Below are 16,792 nucleotides of genomic sequence, written 5' to 3' on the forward strand. Positions count from 1 at the left end.
AGGGCTATGGTGTGATGACTTTGGAGTGTGTCTACTTGCCTAGGCTGAACTATGTCTCTCAGGATTCTCTTTCCTGTATGTTTTTAGTTAGGATGGGAAGCAACAGCTATTTTGTATTTCATGCACATTGTCCCTGATCTACTAATTCTTCTTGTTGGTGTGAGGCTGCACCTGGGTCTGCAGGTATTCCACCTCCTCCCAGATCCTCTTTTAGCTTCTCTGACTCTTGGACCAGGTTTGTTTGTTCACTTCTGTGATGAAGAGCCCTGGCTTCTGTAGGGTACCTTTGTCACCAGGGTCAGAAGCAACAAGAAGAAGCAACTGCTTCCTGACGGGTGGCTTTCAAACCATTATGTGACTTAGATTTCATTGCATATATTTAAAAGGATGCTATAGCTTTAATTTTTAAATTTTAGCATTTACCATCTGCTAGAAGTCACACTCTTTACAACTGTTTAAGCTTATGAAGAAAGAAGTATAAATGTCAATTTGAAAGTGTGCAAAGGGGATACATTATTTTTCTGAATAATTTTATGGGGCATGTGAACAATCAAGTTTGAGTCTCTTGGTTTATAGGATGGTCTATAGGACAGTCAAATGCAATCATGTAGATCTCTTATCTTTCTGATACCCCAGGTGACATCTGGAATCATGGTAGGGCTAGGGCCATCCATAATCCCAGTTCCCCTCTTCAGAAACAGTTCTGTGAGATAATCCCTAGAATTTTACTTTGAGAAGAAAACAATTTAATATAAAGCTTTCTCATTTGAGCAAGGAAAAACGCTGTTTGTTGATGATGGTGATGATGAAAAAATTTCCCTGCAAAGGACATTATCAGAAGTAGTGTTACAGAACTTGTTACAGAGTAGTGAGAATGTGGAAATCTGGGGAGACTGGCCTGCCTGGAGAGGGCATGGAAGGTCTGCTCCCTTTCCCACACCCCTTGCCCTAAGCATCTCTTCCATCTGGCTGTTCCTGAGTTACACCTTTTTATAATAAACCAGTGACCTAGTAAGTAAAAAAAAAAAAAAAAAAAAAAAAAAAAAAAAAAAAAAAAGCGATGTCACAGAAACAGGACCACGTAACAATTTTAAGAAGAGCAGGTAAGCCTGTGCCTAGAGAGTCTGTTACAGGCACCTGAATCAGATTGGACACTTTATCAACTTGGACAACGAGAATCTCTCTCTTGGGAATTTGTATCGGGAGATGTGGGTTGGAAGGCCTGGTGTGAGTTACGCTTTTTGTGTGCCCATGGGCAAGTCATTTAATTTTTTTGACTACCTACATCTCTAAAATAGTGGAATTAACAGAGCTGTTATGAGAAGTAAACCAGGAAATATATGTAAAAATGCTCTGTAAAATAAAAAACGCTATAGAATTTAATCTAGGATTCCTACTACCTTCTCCCCAAGGCCTCTGTTTATGTGCATCCTATTTAGGATTGTGTTGGAATGTGGATTTGTGCATTCAGCCCCTTTGTGTATCCACAGAAAAACATCTATGAACATTTATTGGAATGTAAGAGATGCTGATGCCCAGCTGAGCGATCGGCATGTTGATCTGTGTGTAGTAAGTTCAAGGTGTGTGGTTCTTTTGGGTTTGTGTTTCCAAATCACTTTCTTAGTCTAAAATGTTTCTGCATCAGTGTCTGTGAACAGGTACTCATTTTAAAGATTTTCTTTTCTTTCTTCTCTTTACCAGTTCACAAGAGAGTTTCCCTCAGACTTGACGTGTGAGCCTGAAAGGCAGCCAGACAGGTTCATTACTCTGTCGAGTGGCTGTACCTTATGGCCTCCGGTGTGAGGGAGAGTGACACCAGCTACACTGCCTCAAACGCCAGGTCTCGGCTCCTGGGGTTCAAACCTAGAGACCTTTCAGGCAGGTACCGCGAGGGATTTTAATAGTGGAGGGTAAACTGTGCAGGGAGAACATTTTCCTCTTGCCTGTTTCCTGGAGAACTAAGGAAAGAAAGGTGGCTTCTAAGGTTTCCAGAACCCAAGACTCTTTCTTGAATTTATAAGAAAGCAAAATGTTGGTTAATGCAGCTTGCAGGATGTGGATACAAGTTGAAATTCTGGTAAGACAAGCTTCCAAGTTGTGTAGACATCTGTATTAGTTTCCTAGGGCTGTCCTAACAAAGTACCACAAACTGGGTGGCTTAAAACAACAGAAATTTATTCTCTCACAGTTCTGGAGGCCAGATGTCTGAAATCAAGGTGCCGACAGGCTTGGTTTCTAGTGGCGGCTCTGAGGGAGAATCTGTCCTGTGCTTCTCTCCTAGCTCTGGTGGTGGCTGGCAATCCCTGGCATTCCTTGGCTTGCAGATTCCTCATGCAAAGCTCTCCTCCATCTTCATATGGCCTTCTCCCTGGATGTCTCTTTGTCCAAATTTCCTTCTTCTTATAAAGACACCAGTCATATTGGATTAAGAGCCCACATTACTCCAATACAACGTTATCTTAATTTAACTAATTACACTTTAATGATCCTATTTCCAAATAAGGCCACATTCTGAGATTCCAGAGGTTAGGACTCCTACATTCTATATCATTTTGGGGGGACACAATTCAATCCACAAGAATATCTAAGTGCTGAATGTTTGTCCAGGTGATCTCCCACCTGAAATCCCCCCAAACAGCCTAAGGTCCAAAGTCAAGTGTTACTATTTCCAACGCAAAACCTTTATATTTTGAAGTGCTTTCATTTTTGTGATTCTTTTATTGGAAAAAGTTAGGAAAGGATTTCTCAGTAAAGATTTAATAATAGGCATTCAATTTGGTCATGGTTTTTTACATTCAGCACTGATCTTGTAATACAAGAATTTTTTTTAATGGAAAGATTTAGGGATTTAAAGCTCAAAGATTATAGCCTGAGGAGATATGATTGTCTCCTGTTAATTCCTTTAAGTTAGTGAGAAATCTCCTATAAGACCTTAATTAGACCTTCTATGATGCATTTTATTTTTTTCCTCTATAGATTATCTCTTAAAAGCAGTGTGGGTTATGCTTTTGCAAGCACCAGGATGTTTGGGTCTCACACTTAAAGCTGTGGCTGTTGATCTCAAAGATATTTTATTTTCAAGACACATGGTCATTGAGCTTTTATATCTGGAGATTGAATTTATGGTAGAAACAATTTAAAGAAATGTTCTTTGTGGGGTTTTGTTGGTTTTTAGCATGGAATAGATGAACATTAACATAACCATTTGGCTATAATTATAGATACATCAGATGTGATGCAGTTTTAATTATACAAGGCCAACTGAAAATGTAAAACATGAATATGCGATTTTAATTAAGATACATGCATAATTACGAGGGTACTTCTCACAGGGAAAAGCATAGGAAAGTTCATCTTCTCTCCTCTTTCCCCCCTTCCTTTAAATGCTATTCTTGTTCATTAAATCCCCTAATATCCTTGGAAATGTTCTGCTCTAGTTTTCCTTTATTGCTGATAGACTTTAGGAGTTAAAACCCCAATCCAACTAAAAGCCACTGTGAGAGCCTGGCTGAAAGCTTCATTGTGTTTTTAGGAGAATGGCAAAATGGTTCACACCGTTTCATTTGTACCATCAGCAAGCAAAATCTCAACAAAAGCCGATTTCTGACCCATCAACTGCTTATTGAAGGTATTTAATAAACATATAAGTAGAAGGAACTATATTACACTGTAAATTTGAAAGAGCTTTATACTTGGTTTAAAGATTGAAGGCTGCCCTTAACATTTATCTCCATACTTGTTTACGTGAGTCTTCATATTTGCATCCTCAAATAAATGCATAAACTTTGCAGATAGATAGTGAAGAAAACTAAGACCATAAATACTCATATACTGATAATACTTAAGTTAGTCACCTTTATTCCCTTTGAATTCAGTATGATTATATATCTGTTTACTTTGTTTTTATTTATTTTTTATTTTTTAAATAAATTTATTCTTGGCTGCGTTGGGTCTTCGTTGCTGTGCGCAGGCTTTCTCTAGTTGTGGCGAGCAGGGGTACTCTGTTGCGGTGTGTGGGCTTCTCATTGCGGTGGCTTCTCTTGTTGCAGAGCACGGGCTCTAGGCATGCGGGCTTCAGTAGTCGCAGCACGCGGGCTCAGTAGTTGCAGCACACGGCCCTAGAGCGCAGGCTTCAGTAGTTGTGGCACATGGGCTCAGTAGTTGTGGCACGTGGGCTTAGCTGCTCTGCGGCATGTGGGATCTTCCTGGACCAGGGATTGAACCCGTGTCCCCTGCATTGACAGGCAGATTCTTAACCACTACGCCACCAGGGAAATCCCTACTTTGTTTTTAAATAACATGAAAGGTGTAAGTTTCTCATTATCAGATGTAACTACCAATTACCTGATTAACCTTTAACAAATATATTAAAACCTACAAACCAATGGAATGATGCCTCCTTCAGTGTTCTCCTTGGAAACAAAGGCCAGTAGTGATGCCATTTCTCAAATCAGGGAGACCCATGATTTGGTCCATGAACCTAGTAGGTCTTTCTGGAGCAGTTCAGAGCTTCTTTCTCTTCTTTCTTCTCCCAGGCTGATCCCAGAGCTCCTTTTTACCTGCAGTGTTAACATAATGCCAAGTGCAATCATTTCCTAAGGCTTTATCTCATTTACATCTGATTTCCATGCATTACAGCAATAATTATGCAGATCATTAAATATTAGTCAGTGTTGGGGTAAGATTTATTTATTGCTACACAAAATTCTATTCCCATATGATCAGTTCATATATTTTGTTGCTCAAGCAAAAACTGTGTTCTACTGAAAAAAACAAATTAAGGGGCCTCCCTGGTGGTGCAGTGGTTGAGAGTCCGCCTGCCGATGCAGGGGATACCGGTTCGTGCCCTGGTCCGGGAGGATCCCATATGCCGCGGAGCGGCTGGGCCCGTGAGCCATGGCCGCTGAGCCTGCGCATCCGGAGCCTGTGCTCCACAACGGGAGAGGCCACAACAGTGAGAGGCCCGCGTATCGCAAAAAAAAAAAAAAAAAAAAAAAAAAAAACAAATTAAGGGGGCGCACTTTCATCAGTCTGGTTAAAACCCGATTTGGGATTATTCATGGAATTGCCTAGCAACAAACCGCTTTCATTTTACGACACTGGGTGCAATTTGACTACTCAGTGCACAATGAGAAGAAGATTTTCATTTGTCTGCTTAAAGATTTTCCATTGTTGCTGCAAATGTTTAAGTGGATTTCTCAGAAACACATTGGAATTAAAAACAACAGCCTCCCTTGAATTAGTGCCTTTTTATCTTTTGAAGCCTTTTGGCTAGTGGGGAGGCCTTGTTATTCAACACCATTTTAGCCAATAACACAGTGATCATTGTGAAGATTATTTACCAAAACATTTATTAAAAGCTTTTTCCTGGATTGCAGAGCTCTGTTGCTGTGGCGAGGAACTGGTTCATTACAGAGTGCCTTAACAATACAAAATTTTTTTGCAACCTTCCTTGTTGCTTTCCCAAGAGTTTTGGGAGTCATTCCGATGAGCAATCAGCAGGAATTGAGGCGAGTGAAAAGTGGTTTGTAGTTTAAGTACTGCCAAACTTGACTTCCCAGCATTACCACTCTACATAATTACAAGCCACTAAGATGATTATCCTTTGTCAGTCTGCCGTACAGAAGTTCCCAGGTGTCTGATTGTGGGTGTGCATTGGCTCAGAGAAGGTGAAAGGCAGAACCACGGCGGCGCCCACAGAGTGGACCGGCTTCTTGGTTGTGTGAGAAACCTGGTTTGCCACTGAACGCTTTGGCTCAGAGGTGTCCCTGTACAACTGCTCTGAGAGCTGACGTGAGATCCCGAGAGATACAACTTTTTAACCCGCTTGTAACCTGTGCCTGTTTGAGTGGTACAGATGGGGAATGAGAGCTCTGTTTAATCCACTTTTTTCGTTCACCGAATCTTACTGAAATGCAAATCTTGTCTTACTACTTCTCAGTCACCAATTTTCAAACAACTAGAAAAATACACTTCATATGAAAACAAAGTGAACATAATAAGGATCTGACCTCAAATATCACCTCTGGAAAAAGCCTTTCCTGACTTTCCTATGTAAAGTCATGTCCCACCCCGATTATAATCACGCTCTGTTCCCAGACCAGGCCAATAATATGGTGAAGTGTATGTGGGGAAAAAAAGGTGGAATTGTGAGCCTTGGATGTTGTTGAATCCTAACCTTACCACTTTGTTCACTTCTTTTTTTTTTTTAAAAAGAAGATGTTGGGGGTAGGAGTTAATTAATTAATTAATTAATTTTTGGCTGTGTTGGGTCTTCGTTTCTGTGCGAGGGCTTTCTCTAGTTGTGGCGAGTGGGGGCCACTCTTCATTACGATGCGCGGGCCTCTCACTGTCACGGTCTCTCTTGTTGCGGAGCACAGGCTCCAGACCCGCAGGCTCAATAGTTGTGGCTCACGGGCCTAGTTGCTCCGCGGCATGTGGGATCCTCCCACACCAGGGCTCGAACCCCTGTCCCCTGCATTAGCAGGCAGATTCTCAACCACTGCGCCACCAGGGAAGCCCTGTTCACTTCTTTAGCTTAATAATTTCCTGAGAACATCTCAGGACCACGTGACAAGGCTCGAAGACACGAAAAGGCAGAGCAACAGTTCTGTTGTCACTGGGTGATTTCTGTGAACTTCATGCATCAGAGGCTTATCCATTCAGTAATAAGATGATTTTTTCTTTTTTCTATGACAGCCTCTCCTATTTTGCCTTTCAATCACAAATGCTTTCTATTTAAGAACCACTTTTTGATCTTGAGTATACATTTTTCTCCTGGACTTCTGATAAGTTTTTAAAATATAATCTTTTGACTTATGGGATTTTTGTTATTGTTGTTTACTTTTCTCAACTATGCACTTGACATTACTTCCTTAACCAATGCTATTATTTTATATTAGTGCCTTTTCACAAAATTGAATAATCAAATGGTTTTTCTCCCGGTGGTCATGTCCCTCCAGATATTATCATGTTAAATTTGATCCTGTTCTGAGAAAATATTACAGATTTGTCTCAGATATTCTCTGTATCATTTTTTATTGCTCAGGACCTAGTCTAATTTATTTCTTTTGCTCTGGTATACTAAAATGACTTATTCTATGAAATGGTAACTTATCTCATCAAAAAACGCCAAACTTTTGTATTTGGTCCTGGTGAATTTTTTTTCCACTATGTAGAAATCTAAAATGCTCCTTACCAGTAAATAGTCTAATTCTGCCTCTTCTTCAGTTTAAGTAAACATTTCCTTCTAGTCTCATTGCTGGTTAGGTGGTCTGTGTCTGAGGTTCCTGATTTGTGGACCATGAATTCCACTGGGTCAGTGATTTAATTACTGAGTCCACATACCCACTAAACATTGTCTGTAAGCTGAATAAAAAATGTCTTGGGTATGTATGGATGAGTATTTTTCAAATGAAAGTAGACACTTAAAATTAATAAAGTTCAATGTTTTGAAAACATTGACAAATTTATAGAGGTTTTTTAAAAAAATGTATTCTTTCAATAAAAAGGTTATAAAAATATAAATACTACCTTACCTAGGAAATGTTTTGCTGTTAAAAGGGTCCTCATTTTCAACCTAAGAAACTCCATGTTACTTCCCTCTTCTAGTAAGATTTTTGCCCTATTATATGTTGTTGCCTCTACATATAATGCTACATAGAATACTGATCCTACACTTTCTCCTATTCCTCTCTTGCCTTTAGAATTTGTACTCAGCAGTGTACCAAATGGCTTTAAAAAGTATGGTACCCATTTACTTTAATAATATTTACTCATCCATTTTTCATACATTGAAAGTATGTATAGAGCTCACACTGAGTGGTTCTCATCCCTGACTGTGTAAAAAGAATCACCTGCAGGGCTTGAAAGACTACAGACCAGTTCCTCCCACCCCCTGCCCCCATCCACTGGATGAGCATCTCCTGGGAGGAGAGGGTTGTTGGGCACCTCTGTTTGTAAAGAGTTCCCCAGGAGACTCCAAGGCATAGCAAGTGGGAGAAACAAGAGCCAGCTGTGGGCCAGGCATCGTGCTCGGCACCCAGCCTCACAGGAGGGAAAAAATTAGACTTGGGAATCATCTCCTCTACTACTAATCTGGTCTCAGGGGACTCTCATGCCAACTTCTCTGTGAGACCACTCAGCTTGTCACCAGTTGCATTGTATTTTGAGACCCTGCGCTCATTACATAGAAATGGTTTACTTAATTAGAAAATGCCAGACATAAGTGTTTGATTCTTGGCCTTCAAAGCTCAGATACCAGACTGTCTGGCTCTAAACTGCATGCCTGGCAAAGTGAGTGCACAGTGCCTGGCACGTGGACACTAATCGATAAATGCTTGTGTTGAATTAACCAGCAAGGAAAAGAGCAGTACTTGTAAAGGAATTGTTTGCCAACTTCAGAGTTTAGTTATGAGTAGTGGAGAAAAAGTGCCCAGAGGCAAAATTCCTGATTCACAGAAAACAGTCACTTCCAAGCAAGGCTGTTCCTAATTACATCTCCCAAGTGTATTAAACATCAAGCATATTATAGGCCTTACTGCCAAATATTACAAATCATTCTTAATTCTGAGAAGAATAAATTAAGCTTGGGCTTCTTCCTGTGGAAGCACTTAGCAGTTCTTTCTATTTTTGTGGAGGGGGGCATTGTTGTTACTGGTTCTACTTACTGGTTTTTTCTTTCTTTTCTTTTGGCAAGGCGAAGACAACTTTAATTCGGCTGCTCACTTGCCTGCTTCTTGTAGAAAGTTGGGTATGCATTTTAATTTAATTTAATTTTTTTCATTTTAAACACTGTTGAACAATGTTCTCAGCCTGCTTCTTGTAGAAAGTTGGGTATGCAGAAGGCTTTTTAATTTAATTTTTTTTTCATTTTAAACACACTTGGTTCCTTTTAGTTCAGGTACTCCATGTGTCAAAAACCAAAGCCCACAATCTTTAGAAACATACTTCTCTGTCTCTGTTTAATCCCTGGTGTTTTCTGCTTTTTATGTTGTTGTGGGATGATGTCCTTAAGAATCTTGAAAGTCCTTTTGTTGAACTTAGTGGGTCTACAAGGCATCTCCTTAATGCTCCAAGAAGTCTTAACAAAAGGTCTCATGGGTACACCCATAATTTGCTCTGTACCTATGGCCATGTCTTAACTTGAGAATATTTTATTGGCTTAAAAGGCTGGAGATGAAAAACAGTTTTAGCTTCCAAATTAGCAGAGAATGGCATCTCTATATTCTGAATTCAACTTGCAAGTTGTCCAGTTATTTTCTGAGTTCATCTTTTCCTTGTAATACTTTGTCATACCCAGCTAGCTGGAGCCAACTGACGCTTTCAATATTCTGCCTTGAAATTTCATTGCCAAAGTCCAGAGTTTCATCAGGAACATTTTCTGTCTTCCGCTTTACAGTTTGCTACTATGATAGCTGAGTCAGCAATTTTCCATCCTTTTATAACAGTTTTCTTGCCATTTTTTTCCAGGTTCCTACAAGAGTTTCATTTCCATTTTTCTAGGCTAAACCTACCACCTGGTCACAAAGCCAATGCCACATACTTTAGGTTTTTGTTATAGCAACACCTCACTCTGTGTACCAACTTCTGAATCAGTTATTTATTGCCATAATAGTGCCTACCTATCCAGCAGCTCCAAACTTTATGGCTTAAAATAAAGTGTTTATTACCTATGCTACTGTTCTTGGGTGAGCTTGTATATTTGGAGGTTGATTGGCTGTTAGTTGTTCTAGGACAGCCTTGGCTGATCACTGGAGCAACTTAGCCCTGATCCATATGCCTCTCGCCCTCCAGCAGGCTAGCCTGTTTGTGTTCGCACAGTCATGGCCATGTCCAAGAGCAAGCGAACACCAATGTGCAAGTGCTTTTCAGGACTCTGTGTTACACTGGCTAACAACCATTGGCCAAAGTAAGTTACATGGCCAGTCCAGGGGTAAGGAATTATATACCCTGTCCACTAAAAGGTGAGGATAGTGGGACAGGTAAAGAACAAGGCCATTAGAGTAATTGATGCATGGATGGAAAGTGACAAAGGACCATTACCTCTAATGCTGGCCCATGAAGGACAGTTGGGTGCTCCAAGACGCAGTGCTCAACTGGGAGTCAAGTACAACTTTCCAAATCAGAAGCAATTATCAACTTTTGATATCAGAAGAGATGGTGGGGTTTCAGTTTAGCAGCAGGGCACCCAACCATAAAGGAGATAGGCCAGACAGCAAAACGAAAGGTGGGTGTGTGATATTATGATTTTGGATAATTTGTCCTCTCCTAGAAAAGAGCTCATCCAGTAGGTAGGGGATATTGGGAGCAGAATCCAGTCCTCTAGAGAAAGACTGAAGGAAAACTAGTAGGGTTAGGCCCTAGTCATACTAGTTGAGATTGAAGGTTAGGTTCTATCCTACAGTGGGAAAAAACTAGAGTACAAGGCAGGGAAATAAATGGACTCTTGAAATGGGGATGCAAAAGGGCAGGGTCTATCACAGCTGAGAGGCTCACCCTTGGTATGCAGGCCCCAGGTATACCATGATAATCAGGTAGAGACTCCCAATTTATCGCTTAACTAAATGAAGATCTTCTTCAGTAACTGGAGTGAGCTGGGCCCTAGAGCCCCTTACATTTAGGAACCATGGGCACAGACTCCATTTCCTTTGATGCTCCCACCCTGTTAGGTGGGCAGAGCAAGAAACATTCTCTCATATTTTCATGTGAGGAAACGGGGGCTTAGAAATGAGTTGCTCAAGGTTCCTGAGCTGACAGGTGATGAAGCTGGATTCAGAAGCTGCATCGATGCAGAACACTTAGTGAGGAGTGATGTAACTGGAGAAGAGTCTCCTGGAAGAAGGACACAGAATTCTTTCCTCGTGTGGATTGTAGAAATGACACGGAGGAGGAGAAGTATAACTGATGGAGTCTTCCATTTCCCAGTCACCTCTGAGGGTTCATTCTAGTAGAAGCAGAGAATCTGGCACATTCCTATTTTGCCTTGCTTAGGAAATAGAGGAATCAGGGAAGGGGGTATTGCTCTGCTGGTTTGTCTCATTATCACAGAATGGGTTCAGGATGTGGACATGATGGGGATCTGTGTAAACAGTGTTAGGTGTGAAACTGAGATGCGAGTGAGATTTCACCCTGCTTTACGACTTAATAGGTTAGTCTGAAACAATTATGTATATTCTTACAGGAGGCAAACATGAGGTCTCCGGATCAGACTGTTTATGACTCACAAAGTACTGTAGACAGATCCCCAACCCCAGTCCCTACAGAGCTGCAGGGTAAGTTATCTAAGAGGTTGTAGTTAAACCATTACGGGCCAAAGCAAAGTACTCTTCCTTCTGAGCGTGGCCAAGGTGATGCCACTCGTAGGAGGGTAGATGGGATTAGGGGTTGGGAGGTGGGGAAAGAAGGATCAGCTGGGAGCCCTGGGTCCTGGCTGGGATCTGTGGCCCCTGACAGCCTTCTAAGCCCCCACTTCGATGGTGGCGGTGTCTGCCAGGAGCAGCAGTGACCTAGACACTCTCCTGGCCTCAGCCACAGAAGTTGAAGGAGCAGGTTTAGCAGGAGCTAGAGTTGCTTCAGGCCAACAAGGTCAGCAGGCAGGTCGAGGGCCATGTCAGGGGCTGCGACAGAGCTTCCTTCCAGCCCTGCTCTGACCTTCAAATCCTGAACAGTAGCATGGCTGCTACTTCATTTCTATCTTCCTAATCTCCAGCAAAATGTCTCTTTCCCTCCCCCAAGAGACACACACACACACACGCACGCACGCACGCACGCAATTGAGTTCTGGGAGATGTAGTTTCAGCTTAGTTAAATTGACAGTCCTAACCCCTACACCCAAATCTTCAACAGACTTGGGAGATACCTCTGATTACTCCCTTCATGAAGGTCTTTCATATGGGCTTTCAAACTGTTCCTAAATCTTTTAGCCTTCTCTTCTCTGCAATAAGCCACCCTAAGACCTCTATCTTTTCCTTCTATTTTTGCTATTCTTGAATCATACTCTTTCCCTTATTTGTTTCCCCGAGACTCCCCATCACTCTGTAGCAGATGTGGTTGACTGCCAGGCAGTACCCTGTCAAAGGTCCAGTTGTTCTCGGCTTTTGGGAATGAGAACCTCACGGTTCCCACACTTCATCCTACTGCCTATAATTTTTAAGCTGTATTTATGCCAAGCTAGGTGCATGTTGTGTTTCTGCAGTCGATTGCTCCTCATGAGGAAGCCTGTCTTGCATATATATTTACTAAACCAGGTGACTGCGTCCCCTGATTTCGAGTAGGTCAAAGTATTTTTCCTAACAAAGAAGAGCAGTATGCTCTGGCACAGCTGCTTGGTATTTTTCCTAGAATTCTAGAAGGAAGCAGACATTCATTTGGTTTTTGCCAGTCTCTTTGTCTAAATTGTCCTATTTGGCTTGGCCTGTTGGCTTTAGTCCGTTAGAATGGCGATGTAGGAAACTGTTCCTCTTGGTTTATGAGCTTGAACCCAAGTTCATCAATGTGTGCCTTAGCAGGACAGAAATTTACATAAATATTTCTGGGCCATCAGATCTCTGTGAAGAACATTTACATGTTCCAGATGTAGGGTATGCATGTGCAAATCCCACGTAGAGATCACAGCTCACTAACTTGTGGATGGCCCCCCAGAGAAAAGAAGTGATTCAGTATAATGGCTCTGTAGACTATGGAAGAGAGACCCAGAAACCACTATTCTGTTGGTGCTGTTTAAAATTTGGGCAAGGAGCCACATTTTCGAGACAAGAAGAACAGCACTTCCCTTTTCACAATAATAAAAAAAAAATTTTCACATTTTGGAATAAGCAATATTCATCTCTCAATTAGTATTAACAGCTAATCAGGGTGCAGCAGGGTAGTGGAGCTCTCATCAAACAGCAGGTGGCTGGTTTTATTTTTTCAACGCCGCTTAAAGATTATTTGAAAAATCTCCTTCAGAGACCAGTGTGTGTGGAGCCACGTACTCCCAGTCAGAATTTAAAGTGACCCAAAATACAATATTAATGATTGATGCAGAAGCTCACAGTTTGGCGTTGGGGTTTAATTAGATAAGCATTGCAGCTGTTTTCGTGTGGAGGCAACTTGACGGGATGCAAAGCTGTTATGTGACTTCCCATTTACAGGGTATCTATTGAAGCGGAAACAGAAGCAAGCTACTAGGAATTATGATGATGACATTTTTTTTTCAGCCCTGAAATGAGTAGAAGTCTGATTGTCGGGAGGGAGAAGCACTTTGTAATTAAAAAGATGGGCTTGGATCTTGCATCTCATTCATTAATGAACTCAACACTCATAAAAACCAAGTAGGGCAGCCCAGCCAGGATCTGGCAAGTCAAGTATGAAGAGCTTGCACGTGAGTCTCCTTTGGTCTGTACCCCTCTGCGCATACAAAATCCTCTTGTCTCACACCCATCCTTCACCTTCCAAGCATCACAGTGGTGTCAGGCTATGTAATATCTTACCCATGCAGATAAACTCCTACATTAGCTGCTTTGGAATCACTCTCTCTCCCTGAAAACTTGAGGATTTAAACCAGGGTCGATAGCTTTTCAGTTCACTGGGTCCAAGAGATGGTACACGTTTACTCAGAGTTAGGAATCTTCTGTGTCGAATGCTGGAAGGGACTAGAACGCACGGTATAGTGTCTGTCTACAGCTAAGCTTCAGCGTGTGTGCCGACCTCCATCACGTGAGACGGCTAAGGAGAACAATTTATGGAAGCTCACTGTAAATTAAATGTGCGAGATTTTAAGAACGCGTTCCACCAGAATAAGGCTCGGAGCGCTGCACATTTAAAGTGGTATTGTTAGACTGATCTTTAAAACATCTCTATCCAATAAAAAGGAAGCCTGTCTAGGTGTTTCGTGTTGTGAAATAATTATAATAGCCATCTATTATAATACATTAATACATACAATCTATTATAATACATTCTTAGTTGCTTATTGTCAATATCTACAGAGTATGAAGTTATACGTGAATGCTGAGTATTATTATTTTTGGTGTGTAAAGAAAGTTTAATGAGCCTTCTCCTGATTGTTATAAATCAGTTTGTGAGGATTTTGAATAAACCTGACTCTTCAGTATAAGTAGGGGAGAAATGAATCTTTTTGGAGGTACATCAACTTTCTCTGGCTATTAAATTGTCATGCCTTGCCCTGAGAAGGGATTTATGCACTGCTTTATTCCTTTTTGTTAAAGAAGGGTGTGCAACTAGGAATTAGAAAATTTGAAAGATCAAGTCCTAGTTTGGCCATGTTCTTGTTGTGCACTCTTGGTCAGTTGGCTAAACCTTGAGCCTCCTTTTTTCTCATTTGCAAGATGGGAAAAATAGGCCCTTCCCTCCTTATCTCCCAGGGCAATTCTGAGCATCTAATTTGGTGGAAAGCATCTTCAAGTTTAGACCTGAAAGTAGGTGTGTCTGATATTCTGCAAATATACTCGTAAGGAATTGATTGTTGTTTGATGAGGCAGTTTCCTGCAGTCCACGCCATAAAGCTCTTGAGAACACATGAGTCTTAAATTTTCTGGCAAGCAAGCGTCATGGCTGTGTTTGGGTTTCCAAAGATTTTCTAATAGTAATACTCTCACCACCTGTCTTTTGGGGAGAGATGAGGAAGAGGTATAGAATTATTCACACAGATACAGAGATGAGGAAAGTGAGATTTTGTGCATGATTGAATGAATTACAAGTCAAAGCTTGGACCTGGGCCCTCTGGTCCCAAAGTGAGTGTTATCTCCTTTATACTGGATTGTCCCTGCAGACAGTCTGCAAATAAATGGAAATAGAGAGAATGGTTATCAAGGAAACATGTGGTTAACTTTGAAGAGTGCAGATGTCAACAAAGCAGGTAATTCATTAGAGCAGATCAATAAGCTTAACAGCAGGATTGCCATGAGATACATTGTAGATAACTGCCTTGTTTATACATGAGAGTTGGCTATATTGTGGATTTTTAATAAGTAGAACATACCCTTTTTAGTTTCATGCAGTAATGATTGTTGATGATTTGCAAGTAATGTTACTATACTTGTTCCCTTGATAAAATAATTGATAAACATATGGCTCCTTTGTGTCTCTTCTGATTGATGCTGATGGAAAAGCTGACAACAATAAGTAGTAGGGTTATTGCAATATTCCATCAGCATCTCTGAGGATAGAGATCGATTACAGTGCTTTAAACATCGCCATACATCCTAAAGGCAGTCAATAAAAATGACTGATGATGGATTGAATTGATGAACCAAAGCGTGGTGGTAATGCTGAATGGAAGGTAGGCATGCGTATTTTGGACAAAGGCAATGGGTGCAATGTAGGACATGCTAATAAAAAGTTAATGCATAGGTAATGAATACAGGTCTTGAAATATATGGACAAGCACTTAACTTAGAGAATAATGCTAATTGTGACACATGATAACGGCACTTACTTTTATTTATTGGTGCTTATTCATCTTCCAACCCAATGAATCGTTTTTCCCAGAGTTCCAGCTGGGATTCTCTTTTCTGCCTCTACATAAACTTTCCTTGGGCTTTGTTATCCACCCAAGATTACACTTATCATTTGGGTAGCAATGAGCCAAGTCAAGCAACCTTGGTTATGCCTTAGTCATGCACACCTCTGAACACTCCTATAGCATTTTTGACTTGTCTCCATTATATTAGGCAGTTGAAATCATGCATCTGAACAAGATGGCCTGGAGAGCATAGACAAAGTAAGAAAGGGAGAGGGGCTACATTCAAGGATTAAGGAACCCCAACATGCCAAAGGCTAAGTAAATGAGGGTTTTAGAGACAAAGCTAATGAGTGGTCAGAGGAGTAGGGGTGCAATCATGAGAGGGCGGTGTCACTGTGGAAACCCACAGGAAGAAAGTGTTTCACGAAGAAGGGTGAGGTCAGTAGGACTGAGATGTCAGGAAGGATGAAGACTGCAAGATGCCCACTGGATCAAGCAACATGGAGGCCACTAGTGAACTTGGCCAGAGCTGTTTTGGTGAAATGAAATGGGTGAAAATCAGGTTTCTGTGGATTGAGAAGTGAGTGGGAGTTGAGTCAAGGGAAACAGAAAGTACAATCATCTCACCTAGGGTTATTTTAAAATCCATGACACCATTTACCACGCATTCCCTTGGAATCACAGTTAAGACAAGCTGTGAAGGATTCCATCCAGAAAGACCTGCCATCTGTCTGAAGCTAATGCTATTTCCAGCGCTCAGTGAGGCTCCTGGGAACCAAACAATGCTGTTGCCAGCCCACCTGGTCTAGGATTTCCAGGAGCATCTGGCTTGTTCCAGAGGAGTCCAAGTCCTTCAATCCATCAGAGACCTCAATCCGTCTGAGACTTCCAGGTCCAGTTCTTTGGAAATTTCTAGGCCGGTTATCTTCCGCATGACTCATCTACATTTTTCATCCAGGCTGAAAAATGCTCCTTCAGTTCCCCACCTCTCCAAAGTCCCAGCCTCCTGTATCTTTGTGCCTCCTTCTCCATGGACCAGATGTCATTGTTTCCCTCCTAACCTTTCCCACTGTTCTCTTCGGAACCTCTACCTAATTGCAAACGACTTCCCACACACCCTTAACCTAGTCACAGTTGCGGCATCCATTTCCCGGCTCTCACTGAAACCTTTCCTCTCAAGTAGACAGTCTCATTTGGGTTGGGGTCTTCCTGGCCCCCAAAGCCACTTGCAGATCTTTCCTCCTCCACAGTACCTCCTGGTCATTGTCAGGGAGCCCCCGGGCTCACTGTCAAGCTTTTCATCTCAGGTATGTAGAATCCACCCTT

The sequence above is a fragment of the Mesoplodon densirostris genome, chromosome 17, assembly GCF_025265405.1.
Source record: "Mesoplodon densirostris isolate mMesDen1 chromosome 17, mMesDen1 primary haplotype, whole genome shotgun sequence".
NCBI classification, from domain to species: domain Eukaryota; kingdom Metazoa; phylum Chordata; class Mammalia; order Artiodactyla; family Ziphiidae; genus Mesoplodon; species Mesoplodon densirostris.